Raw genomic sequence first — 19,198 nt, forward strand, 5'->3', positions numbered from 1 at the left:
TACCCCGGAACGAAATTAATCAAACCAACGCTGTGCTGTGCGAATCGTTACAGTATCCATAAACTACACGAATTTTTTCGGCCGCCTTCGTTGCAGTTTTACCTCGCAGGTAGTAAAAACGTAAAATATGACGAATTTCTTGCTTGGTGGACTCATTCTTTGACGCGCTATAACTTGAGAATGAAAAGGACAACCACAACACTGTCAAAACGACACTTGTAGCACAGATTGTCGTCTTTAAATAGCCGTATAGTATGACCCGATCCGATAAGTACAACACAAGATATGTTTAAGTGGTGCCATATATTGACAATATACGACATTTCTTTTTCCCCAACCCAATATTTTTTTAAATATATTTAACTCGAAATTTCTCAAAGAATGTTATGATATTGTTAATATGTGCTAAATCATGCAAAAATAACAGATATGAAAAATACTTCAAAAAATTATAAATATTTTTTTTCATACATTGATTTTACTGGTACTGGTACTGGTAACAATACTTTTACCTCATCAGAAGATCTGAAATTCTTTTTTTAGAATAAGGCCGTGATTCCAACGAATAAAGAAGTCGGTCTGAATATTAATTTATTCTTTTTATTCCACGTATTTTCAAAATAAAGACTTGAAACAAATTATACATTCTTACACTGCATGTGTCACGCATGCTGTCGTTGGATCGCTTCCTACGTTGCTCTCGCGTGATTTGGATTGAATTCCCGGCGTTTTTCTTCCGTTCATAATTCTCGAATGCCTGTTTTGTTCTACCGTCCTATTATTATACACAGTGAAAGCGGGAATCCTTTATTTCTTTTGCGTGCCTCGGATTGCAGCGCTATAACGCACCTTTCTCCCCATAATCCCCCTCCCTACCCATAATCAAGCCACAACACTTCAGAGAGATACCCTCGAAGGGAGATTCCAACCAAGGGACAACATTCGCAACTGCACGCCGGCAACGATTCTGCCGTGCAATAAAAGCATCATTTTTCCCGTTTTTAATTTTTTTTTCTCCTTCGTCATTTCTCGTACCTATACAGTGTTGCTGATGCTGTCCCTGGTCTCTGGTCCCAGGAATCTCGTTCCCCCAAGTATCCCTCCGATCGTGTTCAACGCGAATCTGGTGCTGTCTGCTAGTACCAGACCAGTTTTTTCAAACATGTGTTCTGCTTGTCTTGTGTCTTGTGCTTCTCCTCTGTAGTGGTGGGCATTGAGATTCATGAAGAGTATCATTTTCATTTTTTTCATTCTTCTTTTTTAATTTAATTTCATTTTCCAGTTGTATTTAATGCAAGTCGGTTTTGTCTTTAATTCAACTGCCCGTCCGCTCGTTACCTACTGTTCCCCCTTGTGCCCAACCTCGATGAGTACCGGTGAGCAAGGTGGCCCGTGGGGTTTCCATATTAGCAAAAAGGGCAAACAGGGATTACGATGGGAAGGGGTTCGCTGCGAGTCGCGTACACGTACTTCTGCGGCAGTCGCTTCGTCTTTTTGTTGTTGGGAGAAAAGTGTGACTAACCTACACACATTTACATATATTACACACATGGATCACACAAATCTGGTTTAGCGAGGGGTCATCTCGTGAGCACTTTGCTGGGGAAATGTTTTATCTTTGCCCATCGTCGAAAACGGACGAAAGAGTACCCTCGGGAGGGTGGAAAGGGAAGGAGTTTTGCAGTTGGATATCAGGATAATATCAGCGGATTTCATTTGTCTTGCATTGCTTTTATTACGGTGTAATCCGCAGAACTGTGTTTATGATTTTCGCTCGCTCACGCTGTGATACCCCGAAGCTCATTAAGGTGAAAAGGGTGTGCACTCTGGGGTACTTTGCATTCGACCGAGAGAATAGACGCTGATAGCTACTTCGTGTGATTCATCCGAGATTTGAGCTTCCGCACTGCACTCATGCGGGTTTGTAATGAAGCTGTTCGGTGGAATACATAATGATGAAGAGGAGGCCATTAAATGGGTCAATGGACCTGGGCTCGCATTTGCATACTCCGTTGGGGGAATGATACTCAGTATACTAAAGTCAGGCACAATATTAAATTTTATAACAGTTCTATCATAGGGACAATGTTGGAAAAAAACTAAAATACGGTTAAAACACCACAAAATTTAAAATCTTCAAATTTTCCTTTGACAGTGCAGTTTTGACTAGCACCCATAGTTCTAATGTAAGTGGCAGTAATAAATAAATAATTTAAATTGAAATTTGTTTTTTTTTCGAATGGGTTTCTATGAGTTACGACTTTTATGCTGAATACACGCCGATTGTCTGGCTTGAAAGTGTCTTTGTTCAATCTGATTTTTGTCTACTGTTATAAGCATAACAAAACAAAATGCAGTTCATGCAGGATAACGATCCGAAGCACACCGCCAAGACCGTCAAAAAGTGGTTCCAGGATAACAAAATCGACGTCATGAAATGGCCAGCGGATCTGAACCCTATAAAGAACCTATGTGAGATCGTGAAAAGATTGGTATACACAGAGAAGTCGAAGAATAAGCAACAACTGTGGGATAGGATCCAAGCTTGTTAGTACGCCATCACGGTCACCACGTACCAGAAGCTGGTGGAATCCATGCCGAACTGGAAGGAAGGAAAGTATTGTATTATAGAGACTTTAAACTTTTTCAGTTCATTCGTCTCTAGCCTTGAGAAAGGCCCTTTGAAAACTCTACTATACTCTACTCCAGCACTACCACCTCCGCCCTCTTGCCTTGAGAACGGCACTCGATTCCTCGCCGTCCAGCTCATCCAGCAACGATGTTGTCCAGTCGGTGTCCACACAAAGAATGCCGAACTGGGTGCATGAAGTGATGCGTAACGAAGGTTACACGACCAAATACTAATCCTAGAAGCTTTTCACGGTATGAATTTTCTTGAAGTGATGCGTAACGAAGGTTACACGACCAAATACTAATCCTAGAAGCTTTTCAGGGTATGAATTTTCTTGTTTTATTTTTTCACCATGAATTTTCGTGTATTAGGGTACCTCGCTAATTGTTGAACACTTTCCAATTGTTGAACAGTTTGAGGAATTCTAGCTAGAAATCAATTTCAATTGTTGTTTTCCAAACACTATCTTGAAAAAATATTGTGTAATCAATGATCATTTGGCACTGCAATTTAAAAAAAATAGAAATAAGAAAGTGCATCCTCAAAATAAGCTTTATAATTATATATAATTTAATTAATATAATATAATATAATTTTTCACAACGCCTGATAGATTTTTTTAAAAGTTCTTCAATCATCCGGGGTCTTGTTATACTAAAATATTATATGAATAATACATTTTTAGATTCTGTTATTTTTCATCTCATATTCCATTTGTCGAATACTCCCATAACCTTAAATTGTCTATTCCATTAGAACCAGAAATGTTTGAAGAACATGATATAACGTTTTTGTTCAAAAATGTGCAAGTGTAAATAGAACTGCAGATGAAATTCAATTATGTTGGTGTTTTCTAGTGTGCAAATTAACAAAAGAAAAAAAATATACCGAAGGCAACTGAACTTTTTTAAACATGTTAATATATGTGACTAGACTTAATTTTATCCTTTTATAATTTTGAATGTGCGACTATACTCATTTTTTTCTTCTTACATATTACTTGGAAATTTTTGAAAATTGAAAAACTTCGAAGAAAATAATATAACAAATTGATTGATTTTCAATTTAGCCATACCTGGGATCCCTGCTTTCGTCATTGGGTTTATTTACATTACCGGTTTGTCTCACGCAAGACGATTATACGAGGGTCACTATTTATATTTCGGGAATAGGAACAAAAACAAATAGTTAAGCTGCGAATATATTGACGTGGGACTACGTCTAACCGGAAGATATGGGGGTAAAATGTAAATCTAAACACTGAGCATGCAGGAAAAAATGAAAGATTCCAAACGCTTATAACTTGAGCATTTCTTAATAGATCGCAAAGATGTTTGCATCAATTGAATGGAAATATTTCTACGCATCTATCACGAAGAATAACTTCACATCATTTTTATGATAAACAATTGAATAATTGTAAAATAGCAAGCGTTATCTAAACACGGTTCACCCTCGTTTTGATTGGCCCAATTTGTTCTCCTCAAATTGTACCGACCAAACGGAGCAACCAGCGCAGCAGTGAAATACATCAAACTTCCTCAACAAAAACGAAGAAGAAAAAATAGGAACCAAACGGAGCAACCAGAGCAGCAGCAAAATACATCAGGCTTCCTCAACAAAAACGAAGAAGAAATCAATACCACTGCGGGAACAATCGTAGCAACCACCGAGCGCACCATCCAAAGGGAAATAAGAAAACGAAGACACCATAGAAATGTTCGCGACGCTCTAGCCAACTCAGTCTCTCTTTGTCGTCGAAACTGTACGCCACTGTGGATGTACCACAACGTATCGCATCGCATCAACAATACAACAATGTCTGGCAAAGGAGAAAAAGTTAGAGGAAAGGTTTGCTCGAACCTTGCTGGTCTGCAATTCTTCGATGCTTACGAAGCAATCGGTGAACGATTTCACCGATTGCTTCGTATGGGTAATCATGCTGAGCGCGTTGGTGCTGGTCCACCAGTCTACCTCGCCGCGGTTCTGGAGTACATGGCCGTCGAAATTCTCGAGCTCGAGCTGCCAACAATAAGATAACTCGCATCGTTCTTCGCCATCGTAGTGCTTTGGAAATCAAACCGAAAGGTTTTACTTTCTCGCGTTTAGCGTTTTCGAAAGAGTTTAAAGAAAAAGTTTCCCGCCATTACCGAATGCAAGCTTTTTTCAAAGCTTTCAAGCGGTTCTAAATACAATTTTTCTTTTTCAGCAACAGTTCGTGCGAGAAGAAGAAAAGGAGAGCCAAATGCCAATACGACAGTTGGTTTGGTTTGGATTGTCACCTATACCGGCAGTTTTCACTGCTCCTTGCGTTTCCCGCTGTTTTTTCTACCCGGTTTTCGGCATCTTTATACAACTGCATCGCTCCCTGGTGGTTGACGCTATCGCTGGTGTCTCTCGATTCATCGGTCCCCTATAATATAGGAGGATAGATGAAGGAAGAGTTCTTTCCACTTCGCTGTCGTCGGCGTCTGCTGCTATGGTGGACATCTCCTCAGGATTTTCCCCACTGCCTTTTTTGGATCCGGATCATTGCCTCCTGCCATTGCCTGGAAGGCTCCCCTACGTTTCCCTACCACTGATCGGTGGTTTTCATTACCGAAGGAAAGTATCATCTGTCTACCGGTAAGCGAAAAAAATAGTTTGCTTTTTCACATAGGGTTAGTAAAGTTAGGACGCCCTGTGGGCATAGGTAGATATCATAAACATTTTCTAGACATTCCCGAAATATTTTTACCAGTGACTTTTTATTCTCAAGTGACATTTAAGTTACATTACTAAAGTGTTTTTCAGCAAGTGATTTTCGCTCAAGTGAGTTCGATTTTACTTCCAGTGTTTTGTGTTTTTTCTACTATAGTGCTGTGTTGGCATTGTCACCCGCTGTTACAGTCCCCCGACGTCGGAGATTTAAATTATTTTTCATCTGGATGTAGCCCGGTATAGCCAGCCCTTAACTATGGCTTCCAGCAGCTCCGCTAAACCACAACGCGACGATAAGAATCGTTTGCAATATATGGTACAGTACCGTCTTCGATGATGGCTGGTTGTCGATGACTCTTTGTTACTCGTTGTGTAGGATTGATACCACGTGGACCGTCACGTAATTTCTTCGAAAAGCAAGATTGGACGTCCTTGTTCATTTTTTTTTTTTGGTTCTACTTTTCGTTATAATGATGACAGTGGTGATTGAGAGGCATCCAAATATTCCGTAGAACCATTTTCTATGATCGAAATCTAATATAACGTGATCAATTAGATGTCGATTATTCAACGTTTCCTAGGTTAAAGTTGTGAATTGAATTGAATTTGAAAATTGTTCCATCCAATCAATAATTTAATCAATACAAACAAAGGATAACTAGGCCAACGGTAGTCCCACGTCAACCTTGCGGTTATATCATAGATATAACCCACCCATTTTTTTTATTGTTTTTCAAAGTACTCGCCACGATGATCGATACACTTTTGCATGCGCTTAAACCAATTTTCAAAGCATTTATTCCAACCAACACGAGCCTTTTTTTTGAGCGATTGTCAAATTATGTGGGATCCAACGTGAACATAATTTTCGCACAACTAAGTGTTCGATCTTGCTTAATCATTTCGTGCACAGCATCGATGTTTTCTGGCACTACAGTCGATTTTGGACGACCTTCACGAAACTCGTCGGACAGCGAACTACGACCACACGATTGAATTCACTATACCAGCGATACACAGTGGTTTTTGATGGAGCTTCATCGCCAAAAGTCAAATTAAGTTGATTGACGCACTCTTGTTGTGATAATCCACGTCGAAAGTCGTAAAAAAATCATCGCACGAAAATGTTCACGATTCAGTTCCATTTTTTTGCCGAGACCAAACTTTCAACTAAATATAAAATAAACAAATAGCGTCCGTATGACAAAATGTTCTGAGTACGTATATCGTCAAAAATGTCAAACTTTACGATGGAACCGTCAGATGGACTCACATGACATCAGTGTTGCCAATTCCCGAAATATAAATAGTGACCCTCGTATGATATTGGTGAGGCTGTTTTGTCACTTTTTGTCACTAAGTTGGGGAGCGGTACAGTGATTCAAACCCGTAATCGTACTTCACCATGCAGATCCCTTTTCCCTTCTTTTGAAAGTCGAAAACAAGATTTCGGAACATTCTATTTAGATAAAGTCATAGTGTCATATGAGAGTTAAAAGGTTTGCTATCCGTTTTCATAATAATGGTTTTCATTTCTCTACAAATGGCGAATGTGTGTGCTAATGTATGACTCAAACTCATAATTGTACGCTGGTTGAAATCTCAACTCGATTTCGAAAGCGTTGGTCAATTTTCGAACTTCACCACTAGTATGGTATACCTTGTTCATTGCAAACTGTCTTTGGCCTTACTTATGAGTTTTTGGTGTATTCGGAAGGAATATTTATCAATTTTTTCATCAAGTGATTTTTAAAATCGTTATTTTTAGAAATTTAATGGTTTCTAAATTTCCTACACATATAACTTCCCCAGTTTTTTTTACTGGGATTGATGTCGAAAGATTGTGGAGGAATATCAATATATTTTGAGTAATTGTAATGTTACCATGTGCGAACTTTATATGTCTTGAACTCTGTGTCATTGTCTTGGCAAACCTGAATTCCCGATTCCATCCCATTTTGTAGACAATTTGCTTCATATTTTCCTTCAGGATGTTCAAGTAAACATTCTGATCCAATAAACCATCGATGAAGACCAAATTGGTCATTCATGCACCCTCACACCATCCCTCCACCACCACCATGTTTAAACGTTGCTTCCAGATTATTTTACGTTTAATCCATCGTTGGCATCCTCCATACGAAACGATCACAATCGGAGCCAAAAATATCAAATTAGGACCATCTTACCAGTAAGACATTGATGTGTTTCATGCTGTTTGGAATAATCAAATTGGAGTTACTGATTTTTTTTGCTGTGAAACGGTTTGTCCCTCTGTGCTCGGGCATTCAAGTTGCCCTTCCTAGGCACATTACCAATAATTTGTTTTTTAACGATGGTGTAATGGATCAGAATGTTTACTTGAACATCCCGAACAAAAATATGAAGCAAAGTGACAACAAAATGTAATGGAATCGAGGATTCAAGACGTATAAATTTTGCACATGGTTACATTACAATTACTCAAGAGTTATTGACATTTCTCCACAATCTTCCAAAATCAATCCCAGTAAAAACTGAGGAAGTCATCTGTATAGGAAATCTAGAAACCATTAAATTTCTAAAAATAACGATTTTAAAAACCACTTGATGAAAAAATTGATAAATACTCCTTCTGAGTACACCAAAAAACTCGTAGATAAGGCTTAAGACAAATAAAGATAGTTGCAATGAACAAGAGATACCATACCTATGATGAAATTCGGAAGTTGGCCAACGCCTTCGAAATCGAATTGAGATTTCAACCAGCGTACAATTATGAGTTTGAGTCAATTTTCATACTTTAGCACATACATTCGCCATTTGTAGAGAAATAAAAACCATTATTCTGAAAACAGATAGCAAACCTTTTAACTCTCATATGACACTATGACTTTATCTAAATAGAATGTTCAAAGCCTTGCTTTCGACATTCAAAAGAAGGGAAAAGAGATCTGCATGGTGCACGATTACGGGTTTGAGTCACTGTATATGAAAACAGTACGGAAGAAAGCAGAAGGGAAATTATTCACCTGAAGCGTGAAAGAGACAGTATTGTGTATTGTTGACAAACAAAACACAGTATACTTTCAAAATAGCTACAGAATGGTTTTCACATATCGGCCCACCTTAGGATATACTTCTAAGCGCCTTGGTCTCACGAACGAATGTTGTTGAGGTAAAAAACTAACTGTTCAACATCTAGCGAAGATTGTTCAACATTTGGTTGAATGGATGGATATGTGTTCAACATTTGGGTGCCAGAACACTATTGAAAAAATATGTTTTCTTGAACAATGCAAATGGTCCAATATAATGGCAAGTTTACATTAGGGAGATTTATAGTTATAGATGGATTTATTCACGTGAAAATAGATGTAAACGGGTGAGAATAAATGTGATACACTTATTCCAGGTATATACAGTCAATTGCAAAATTGAGTATACAATTCGTGCTGGTTTGTTATTGTTGAGTTTTTCGGGGTTTAAAAATAAATAATTGAATGTGATATATATTCATACTTATATTCATCGTAATTATATTCATCGTAATACTTGTGATACTTATATTCATCGTAAAATCGATCCATTTTACTCTCATGTAGTGATAAGAAAAAAATAAAATGGTCACGTTTCGAATTCATGTTTATAATACAAACAAAAAATCTCCAATTAGGACGTTGCAAAATTGTGTGTACAGTTCAAGTTTTTCTTATTGAAATCATTGAAATCAGTTCAGAAACGTTAAAAGATAACAAAAATCAATCCTTTAGTATTTGGTATGGCCCCCCTTTGGCGTCCAGCACTTCCTGCAAGCACCGAGGCGAGATTTCTGGTCACTGTAGACGGAAGTACCTCCCAGATATCCGTAATCGTCGTTTTGAACTCCGTTTCGTTCCCTGGATTTTGATGGATGGATGGTTCTTGATTTCCCACCATATATACTCAATAGTGTTCAAGTTCGGTGATTTCGGATGTGTTTTGAGTTGATCGGGACATAATAGAGCAGGCATTCCAGCACCACGGAGTCAGTTTGCTTCCGGTAATTATTCTGTTGAAAGTAGTAATCACGAGGGAGACCGAATTTCTGAACGAGAGACTGCAGATTACGTTTCAGGAAAATCAATTGGATAAACACCATGGTTCCAATTCCAGAAGCCGCCAATTTACCATGCATCATCTGACTACCACCGCCGTGTTTTACTGTGACAAACAAATGCTGAATCTGAAGCACCGATCGTGGTTTCCTACACGCCATCTGTCTTCCATTCGATTCAATGATATTGGTTTTCGGCTCATCCATATGAAAGACCTTGTTCCAGAACTCCTTAGGTCTGCTTACATATGCCTTAGCAAACTGTAGTCGTTTTTTTCATATTCACGTTTGAGATGTAATACTTTTCACGGCCAACACGACCTCTCAGATTGTTCCTGTGTGCTGCTATCCGGACAATGTCTGCGCTGACAGGTCTTCCAATGATGCCGGCTACTTCGGTAGTCAATTTAGGAATGTTTGTTTTGGGATTCTTTGGCAATGTTCGAACAATTACCCATTCATCATCAGAAGATAGGATCCGTTGCGTTCTCTACCGGGAGATTTTCCATGGTTCCTTCGTATTACCACTTGTTTATGATTTAATTTACTGTAGAGTGGGTTCTTCCGACTATTTGCTGCAATGTCTTTCCACGATAATTCATACTTATTACGTGTAACAATATCTATTTCTTTCCTCTATCTTGCCATTTTGATAAAAAAATCAAACATCAATAAAAAACTGGCAGGGGGCCTCCGTAGCCACATTGGTTGCGCGTTCGCTTAGTAAGCGATTGATCGTGAGTTCGAAACTCAGGGCCCTCATTGACCATCTCTGTGTTGTTACAGAATAACTACGTCCACGCAACAATCATCAGCGATGGAGATCGATCCACGGTCGAAATATGATCGATTCATCCATACAACTGCTCTGCTCTGCAAGACACATCGGGCTGCTGTTCTATAAATAACTCAACAATGATCAATCAACTGTCTCCGCTGTCCGGTCTAACTGGATAATGGAAGAACAGATAGAAAACTCTTACGCCTAAATGGCTGCTACTGTGTAAATGTGTGTACCATATGGAATGGTATAGAAGGGAATACTCTAACGCCGAAAAACGGCAACTGTGTAATGTGCTAATTATAGATATGATAAATATGTGACATGTACACGATTAAAATTCGGCTCTGTTACAGCTAAAATGCCAATGAGCCTAAAATAAATAATGGGACAAAAAAAATGGCTAAGCAATGGTTAAGTGTTGACACCAATCACTGATGAAGAAAAGTACGCTAATTCGCAAAGAAACTTACAAGAATAATTTGTTCGGAGAAATTTAAGGTGTACACTCAATTTTGCGATACCTAGAATAGATATTGTTTTCAATTTTTAGGAATAAACAATTAGCAGAAAACTTTTCTCGGAATTTTATTGCGCGTATAGCTAGTTAAATAAGTGAGTAATAAATGTGCATCAAAAGAATCAATGTATTCAAAATATTTCATACCAAATAAATGGAAAGTATCGTCAAGTAGCATTTGTACACACAATTTTGCGATAGACTGTATAACTTGAATAAATTCAGCATATGTAAACGCTGGTGAATTTCTCACTGGATAAAAATCACTAAAGTTGATCGCAGTTCTACTTCAGGTGAATAAATTCAACGAAAAAGTGAGAGACGACTCTTTCTATCTTTCTTGCACTCGTACTCATAGGCTATTGAATGTGTTTGCTGTCAGCAGATGTAAACAACGCTCATTTTTAAATCAATTTCTATTAGTTTGCTTCTTCCATCGATGGTTAGTTTATTGCCATGACCGATAAGAGTGAGCAGAAAGAATTGATGCGAGTCGAAATTAATTAAATGATCCCAAATTGCCTTTCCCTGCTGTTTGTTCATAATTTAGAATGAATATATACGCATATGTAAACGAGTTGTACATTTATCATACCTTCAAACTGTATGGAGGAATTCATGAATATATTCATTATATAAATTCACGCTAGTGCCAACGGTTGATGCGATTTCTATAAATCTCATCATATTTCTTCACATGAATATATCCCTAGTCTAAACTCACCGTAATAAATATAACAAGAAATGACGCTTAATGTTTGCTATACAGTGATGCTGGGGAGTTTCCAGTAATTTCATGTGTTATCACGAAGAAATCAAAAATATATGAACATACCTAGCTTAAGCGTTCAAACATTTGGCGAGCCACCCTTTGGACTTTCACTTTTGGCTGGTTCTTCGATTTTTATTCCATTTTGGAAACATGGCGGGAGTGAGAATTGAACTCGTGACCTTTAGCGTGAGAGGTATGGATGTGACCACTACGTCAGATCGCCTCCCGAAAATGCAGTCCTGTTTTGTATCTTTCTGTTTGAACATACACTGTTCTGTATGCTCCTTATATCTTAACATATCAAGGACCGCACGTTTTGGGGCAAACTTGTACGCTTCGTTTGTTCGGATTCCACGGATGAGATCATTTCCTTCGGTGTGGATGAGACGAAGGCGAGCCATCGGTAGGCCTTGTTAGATTCTTGGCAGACCAAGGATTTAACCATCAGGTGTAGAAAACACGGGTTATTTCGTGATCCGTCCGTAACAGACGGAACGCGAAACACGAGAGAACTCGTGAATGGTCCTTAAAGTGTGAACGGTGTCGCAATACATGGAGTTTTCCATTAGACCCTTCCTCAAGCATGGGTAAACAACCGGTGAACAAGTTCACTAGACAAATTCGTTTAGAAACAGTGTAAACTGATACATTGTTGCATAAAGTATAAGATTATTAGACTCCCTTGCTGTGGTGGCTGAGAGCAGACAAACGACCGCAAAGAGTTAATTTTTTTTGTATTCAAAATCATTGATCTTTCTATCAAATTGACGAATTATGATGATGATAAAAGTATAAAAAAATATCACCCTGTATATCTTGTTTCCAGATGCGAACCCAGAGCATAGTGAATGAACTGAATCCACAAGATTGCAGTGTTTGTTTTGTCGGAAAGCTAAGAATGAATAGTTCCTTGTATTCGTGCCGGCCACCTTCGCCGTCGGCAGGGATTCCGGCTTTGAATTCGCAAGCAATTTCTGTTAATTGCGCTCAAATCTACGACTGTTTTGTTGTGACAGCTGAGCCAAACAATAGCGTCGCGTATTGTCTGCAGCAAGGACTAGAGCCGTTGGACAAAGAATCAGAGCCATAAATTTCCGCGGAATGTACGATGACAAATTATTCCTTTCTTACGAAAACGTTTATTTATCATTTTCCATCATAATTTCCGTCTAAAGATAGAAAAGTGCCCTCGGGAGATTGGTATCCTCAAAATTCTCGATGGGCAAATAAGACATCACACGAAGCAGCCTGAAAAGTGCGTTCCCTCAAAAAAAAACCTCATCTGTAGAGCTTCCAGCGGGGTTGCCTTTCCTCCTCTGGGTGGAAACTAGTGACCTGTTTAATTATAACCTCCTGTACTCTAATACACACAGTTTGGTGCGGAAGGGGAAGATGGAAAGCGCCAGCGATCATTTAGCTGGCAGCACGAGTGATGATGGTTTTTATCGGGCGCACCATGGACTCGACTGAAACATGAGAAAAAGAACAAAAACGACACAAGGATAATTCCTGTTTTTCTCATTTATAGCAATGCATTTCTGTTGTTTTGTGTTATTATCTCCCCCCTTTCCCTTCATGGTTGGCTCACTGTGATATTTTTTTGGCTGAGCTGCTAATGTCGGTGCTGGCTGATGGTGGTGAGAATGAAAATTTGTTTGCTTCGCTCCAAGTACACCGGTTACGGTTTTTGCGATTTCCATGTTCCTTGGTTTGGTTTTTCTTTGCTGGTATTTCGGAATACAATGCCGGCACCGGTTGCCAAAAAGCGAATTTGCAGTTGTTTTTGTCCGAACAGGTCCTTCCCCCCTTCTTTTTCGGGCTTCTGTCGGAATAGATTGTGGGTTGGGCGAAAAAAAAGAATATTAAAGGAAGTATGCTGCGCAATGTGGTGAGAATTTATCTTTTTTTGCGGTCGTGATTTTATTTGCTACAGGATGAGTGAGTGTAGATGGTTTATAAAAGGATTAGGTGGTATATGAAAAATGTATACTTTTTACAGTTGTTTCGTGGTGGTAATTCAATTTTGTGCTTACCACTTTTTTGTAGATGACACAAAAAAGGATTACACTTCTATCCTAAACGTATTTCCGTTCTATATTACAAACATCCAAAAAACGAGTGTGTTGTTTACAGACTGCACCAAAGTCAGTGCGTCCTTGTGGGTGTGATAACAGTGTTTTCCGTCATTCTATTCGTTCTTTGTTAGTGCACAGTAAACTTTCCATATACAACAATACCTTTGTGCTCCATTCATTTATTTCTCCTGCCGTTTCAGAATCAGGCATCCACGGTGCTTGTCGCAACTCGTGTTGCAAATAGAATATTTTCACAGGAGCAGCCATCCGATGGCAGGAGAAGCTTATTCTCGTGTTTCATTCGCCCTACATATTTCAGTCCCTTTTAATTGCTTTTCTGGTTGTAGCTGTTATTATTATTATTATTATTACTATTACCATTATGATATACACAATTCAAATGAAATACTAGACCTCTGTGCCGCTGATGTCTGATACCGGTGTTGCAGCTCTATTCAGAGGGGAGTTTCGAATTGCTCCTCCTCAAACTATATAAGCTGTTCTTCCGGTTCGGCTCCTCTTTCTGCTGCTTGTGGCGCATTCGATTATATACAGTAATAGCCTCCGCGCTGCTGCTGTCGACATCTTCAGCCGTCTAATACACTGCTCGGTAATTTTGTATCTAAATCATGCTCAGGTAATAAACATGGCCTCGGAGCGCCTCTATCTTTCTGACAACACATCGATGAGTCCCAGCAGCATTGTCTCAGCTTCCGCCCGCCGCAGCCACTCGCATTCACACATACACTGGCTGGAGCTCGAACGCTACGAAATAGACAAAATCACGTTTAGTATGTTAATATTTGAGTTTACAGAGTTAGTGCCGAGAGCACACACCTTGCAGGTAGAGCTAGTAATGCGTTTGTTGAACAATGTTTGCGCGGAATGCATCTACTCTTTTGGTTGTCGTGAATCGTAAGTGTCGACGTCCACACAACTGCAGTTCAGATTGCAAATGATAACTTAAATTTCCTCCCATTTACGGTACAATGAGCTAATTCATTAAGATTATTGATATAACGGATCGTGCATCGTTAGGACAAATGATTCGTTCGAAGAAAATCAGAATCGCTTCAGTAGAATCCTTATTCACTCTCAAATCGATTGATTATCTGTACAACCAAAGCCTATCCAGGTGGCCGCAAGTGTTTTTTCTAAATTACATTTTTTCCGAACGCTGAGTATATTAGGAACGCTATGAGAGAAATCTCGCTATTAATCTGATTAATCAGTTTCTTGATACTGCGGAATGCCTTTCCTCACCCACGAGGATTCTTGTAAACAATTTGTCTCCTATTTTGATTTTAGTTTCAGGGAGAATCAACTGCGTTTCAAATGCGTGAAGTTGTCAAACAACACCGTGCAAAAATGAACTGTCGGTATTCCGAAAAAGTGCAAATTTTGGTGTTAATCATTCATGCACACAACCCCCTTCAACCCCCTGCACCAATGACGATGAAGACGATATATACGTACAACTAGGGCGCCCATCCTCGAACATGACCATACCTTTTCCAGTCCAACATACAATATCGTTACACCTGGAGATAGCCGCAGCGACTGGAAACACTAAATTAACTACGTGTTGATCGATGACCGATACATCTCAGTTATGTCTGATCATACCGTAACACTTCTGAACTGTAAGTCGTCAGTAATAGTAAGTTATCCTTACTGTGTTGAAATTAAACTCTGACGCAGTGGACTGTTGTTTCTGGCTATTCGTGGCATACGTTCTGTCAAATATATACCGGGCAATTGTGTTTTTTGAAAAAAATCTTTATTTTTTAATTTATTATCGCCTTCAAAATAGGACCCTTCTGACGCAATACACTTTTTCCAACGAACAACCCAGTCATAATAACACTTTTTACAACTGTATTCAAGAATTAACCGCAATTCACGCATCGAAATGTCTTCAATGCTGTCAAAATGGATTCCAAAACGGATTCCAGCGGTAATTTGAGTTTATAGGAAAATAGAAAAAAGACACACGGGGCCATATCTGGAGAGTACGGTGCTTGTTCTATCAAGTGCGTACCATTTTTGGTCAAAAAAATCGTCCACAATGATGGATCGATGAGCTGGTGCATTATCGGGGTACAATATACAAGTACAGGGAAACTTCGATGTGCACCCGTGCCCGAGTGGTTAGCGTCTCACATTATTATGCCGGGTATTCGGGTTCGATTCCCGTTCTGGCCGGGGGATTTTTCGTCAATTAAATTTCCTCCGACTTGCACTGTGGTCACGCGTATTCTAGAGCTTGCCCCTCGGAATACATTCAAGGCGTGTTATTTGGCTTAAGAAATCTCAACTAAGTATTAATAGAAATGACGCTAGTTAATGCATACGTTGAGACGGCAAAAGTTCCACAGGGAACGTTAACGCCATTATTAACCATTTGAAGAAGCTTGGATTCACAAAGAAGCTCGATGTATGGGTGCCACACACGTTGACGCAAAAAACATCTTTGACCCTATCGACGCATGTGAATTGCTGCTGAATCACAACAAAATCGACCCGTTTCTGAAGCGGATGGTGACTGGCGATGAAAAGTGGGTCACTTACGACAACGTGAAGCGCAAACGGTCGTGGTCGAAGCCTGCTGAAGCGGCTCATACGGTGGCCAAGCCCTCATTAACGGCCAGGAAGGTTCTGCTGTATGTTTGGTGGGATTGTCAAGGAATAATCTATTATGAGCTGCTTCCCTATGGCCAAACGCTCAATTCGGACCTGTACTGCCAACAACTGGACCGCTTGAAGGTAGCACTCATGAAGAAGAGGCCATCTTTGATAAACAGAGGCCGCATTGTCTTCCATCAGGACAACGCCAGGCCACACACTTCTTTGGTGACGCGCCAGAAGCTCCGGGAGCTCGGATGGGAGGTTCTTTTGCATTCGCCATATAGTCCGGACCTTGCACCAAGTGACTACCACCTGTTTTTGTCCATGGCGAACGAGCTAGGTAGTCAGAAGTTAGCCACAAAAGAGGCCTGTGAAAATTGGCTATCCGAGTTTTTTGCCAATAAGGAAGCGAGCTTCTATAACAGGGGTATTATGAAGTTGGCATCTCGTTGGGAACAAGTCATCGAACAAAACGGCGCATATTTGACTTAAAACGGATGATTGTAACTAATTTTATGAACAAATGAAAATTTTAAAAAAATACAGCAGGACTTTTTTAACAGCCTAATATTAATGTTTTGGAGAAAAGCAAATTTTAATTCTTAAAATATATTTTTTTTTAAAATGAATTTGCTATTTTTTAATGAAAGCTTGAATAATTGCTATATTTTATTGTCTAACCAAAATTATTTAGTTTTTACAGTTTTTCAGTTGGATTTCTTTTTCCAATTTAGAGTTATTTTAAAATTTTATGAATAGTTCATACAACTACAAACAAGACTCCCATACATTGGAAAAATGACACTGTTACAAGGAAAATATTTTGTCAACAAGTAAGCGGTCATTTTATGTATTTACCCTCAATCAACAGTATGAAGCGAAACATCATGAGAACGATTGGCTTCACCTTCCAGTTGAACTTTGTCATCATTTTTTACTAACTCTGCCCAAACAGCGTTACAATATAGTAATATGGCTATGTTTCTGAGTTCTTCATTATGCTTCGATATAACGTACAATTCAATACAACGTACAATTTTGGAAGTGAATTGTAATATACGTTATATCGAAGTTGCCCTGTGTTGCCCTTCCACAAATCTGACCGTTCGTGACGAATTTTCTCTCTTAAATGCCCAATAACGCCGGAGTAATACACTTTATTGACTGTTTGGCCCTCAGGAAGGAACTCCGAATGGACACCAACATATCAAAAATAACTGAGCGAAAAAAGTTAACTGCTGACAGTAGAACCAAAAAGTAAAAAAAAAATTCAGCTGGATGATTTGAAATTGCAAATTCCCGGTACATACTTTGAAACAAACAATAGAGCGAAAGAACCAGAACAGAACGTTAATTGTTCTAGAAAAATGGAGGGAAGTTTAAAGCAACACCTCTCATCAAAAGCCCGAACGAACATGCTTTTCGCTAGTGTTCAAAGTTTATCCCAAACACGTCCAATGATACACAAACATAAAAATGTAGAGATGACACGCGTTTCTCACATCATAAACAAACACGATGTTTATAATTCAAGCATATCATGTACAAAACATACCACCCATTGTCGCAGTATTCATTGCTCTTCGTTTCCTTTCATGCACGGAGAAAAATTATTCGTCTCAAAACATTTCTTTGTAGAAAACTTTTTCACAGTAACTTTGGTTCGCATTGCAAAAATCGCATGAACTCATGCACATTTTGCAAGTTTGATAATCCATAGTTTTTTCCCGTGAAAAGAAAACATTCTCTGATTAGAAAGAAGCTTTCTATGAGATTTTTTTTCAGGCTTGTTGCCAATTGAAGACTGGGGAACCGACTGTACAGCGGGCGACGTCAAACAAACGCTGGCCAAATAAATAAATACAGCCATTCCATGCCAAACTGATATAGCGGTTCTCTGATATTCGTGAAAAGTGGTAGATTCGTTCTATATCGCAAACAATTAGACCCGGATTTTTTTATTTTTTCATTAGGGTGACCATTTCCGTTTTAGGGTGGTTTGAAAAATCACTTTTTTCACTTTTTTCCTAAAGAGACTTTTTTCAAAAGTTCATAACTTTTGAACTACTAGACCGATTCTAATGATCAATATATCAAATTAAACCCGTCTTTTCAAGAAAAAATACTTCGGTTGCAGAAAATTTTTGTTTCCGTTAATATTGTTTGTATTTGTTTTTTATGGTTTTTATGGTCTCGGGACCAAAGGCGCTATATTTTTTATATTTTTTCTAGAAAGCTAAGGATTTTTTACATAAAATATCTTAAAATCAGATATGTGCTCTTTTTCGTTCTTATGTTATAATTTTTCAAATTTAACCGATGGTTCAAGAAATCATTTTCCACCTTTATCCCAAAAATGATTTTTTACAACTTTTGAACTATTGTACCGATTCAGATGATTGACATACCAAATTGAGGCACTTTAGCTAGTTTTTTTTTCGAAAAAATACCACACTATCGAACAAATTGGATTCTAGTTGCATAGATCCAGTATAGTTGCATAGAAATATTGAGTGAAGGCTAAAAACATGTTAACTTTGAAAAATAGTAACTTAAAAACGAAAAAGAACACATCTCAGATTTATGGATATGTTATGTATAAAATCCTCAGCTTTCAAGAAAAAATATGAAGAAATATAGCGCCCTTGGTCCCGAAACCATGTAAACTATAAAAAACAGATACAATGGATAATCACTAAAACAAAATTCATTTCCTTCGAAAATGTAATATATTTCCGAAGAAGTCTTGGCTTTGATTTGATATATCTAGAAGAATCGGTCTTGTAGTTCAAAAATTATGAATTTTTGAGAATGAGAAAAAGAAGAATTTATATTCCGAATTAACGATTAACTTTGAAAAACCCTAACTTAGAAACTTGTAACTATGATTTTGAGATATTTTATGCAAAAATCCTCAGCTTGTTATGAAAAATGTAAAAACATATAGCACCCTTGGTCCCGAGACCATGAAAACCATAGAAAAAAAAAACAATCAATAATAATGGAAACGAAATT

General features: G+C 38.4%; 1 protein-coding gene across 5 annotated transcripts in view; it reads right to left on the minus strand.

Moving 5' to 3' along the window:
• Window positions 1-19,198, minus strand: part of LOC129777880 (latrophilin Cirl) — a 134,088-nt gene that overhangs the window by 215 nt on the left and 114,675 nt on the right. For 2 of the 5 annotated variants that reach the window (XR_008743309.1, XR_008743310.1), the window contains exon 5: window positions 1-14,320. This exon is cut by the window's left edge and continues 215 nt beyond it. The gene's annotated coding sequence lies outside the window, so the exon portion shown is untranslated. The remainder of the gene's footprint in view (window positions 14,321-19,198) is intronic. The other 3 variants (XR_008743312.1, XR_008743313.1, XR_008743311.1) reach the window with 3 other exon arrangements.

This window comes from Toxorhynchites rutilus, chromosome 3 (genome assembly GCF_029784135.1).
Source record: "Toxorhynchites rutilus septentrionalis strain SRP chromosome 3, ASM2978413v1, whole genome shotgun sequence".
NCBI lineage: Eukaryota > Metazoa > Arthropoda > Insecta > Diptera > Culicidae > Toxorhynchites > Toxorhynchites rutilus.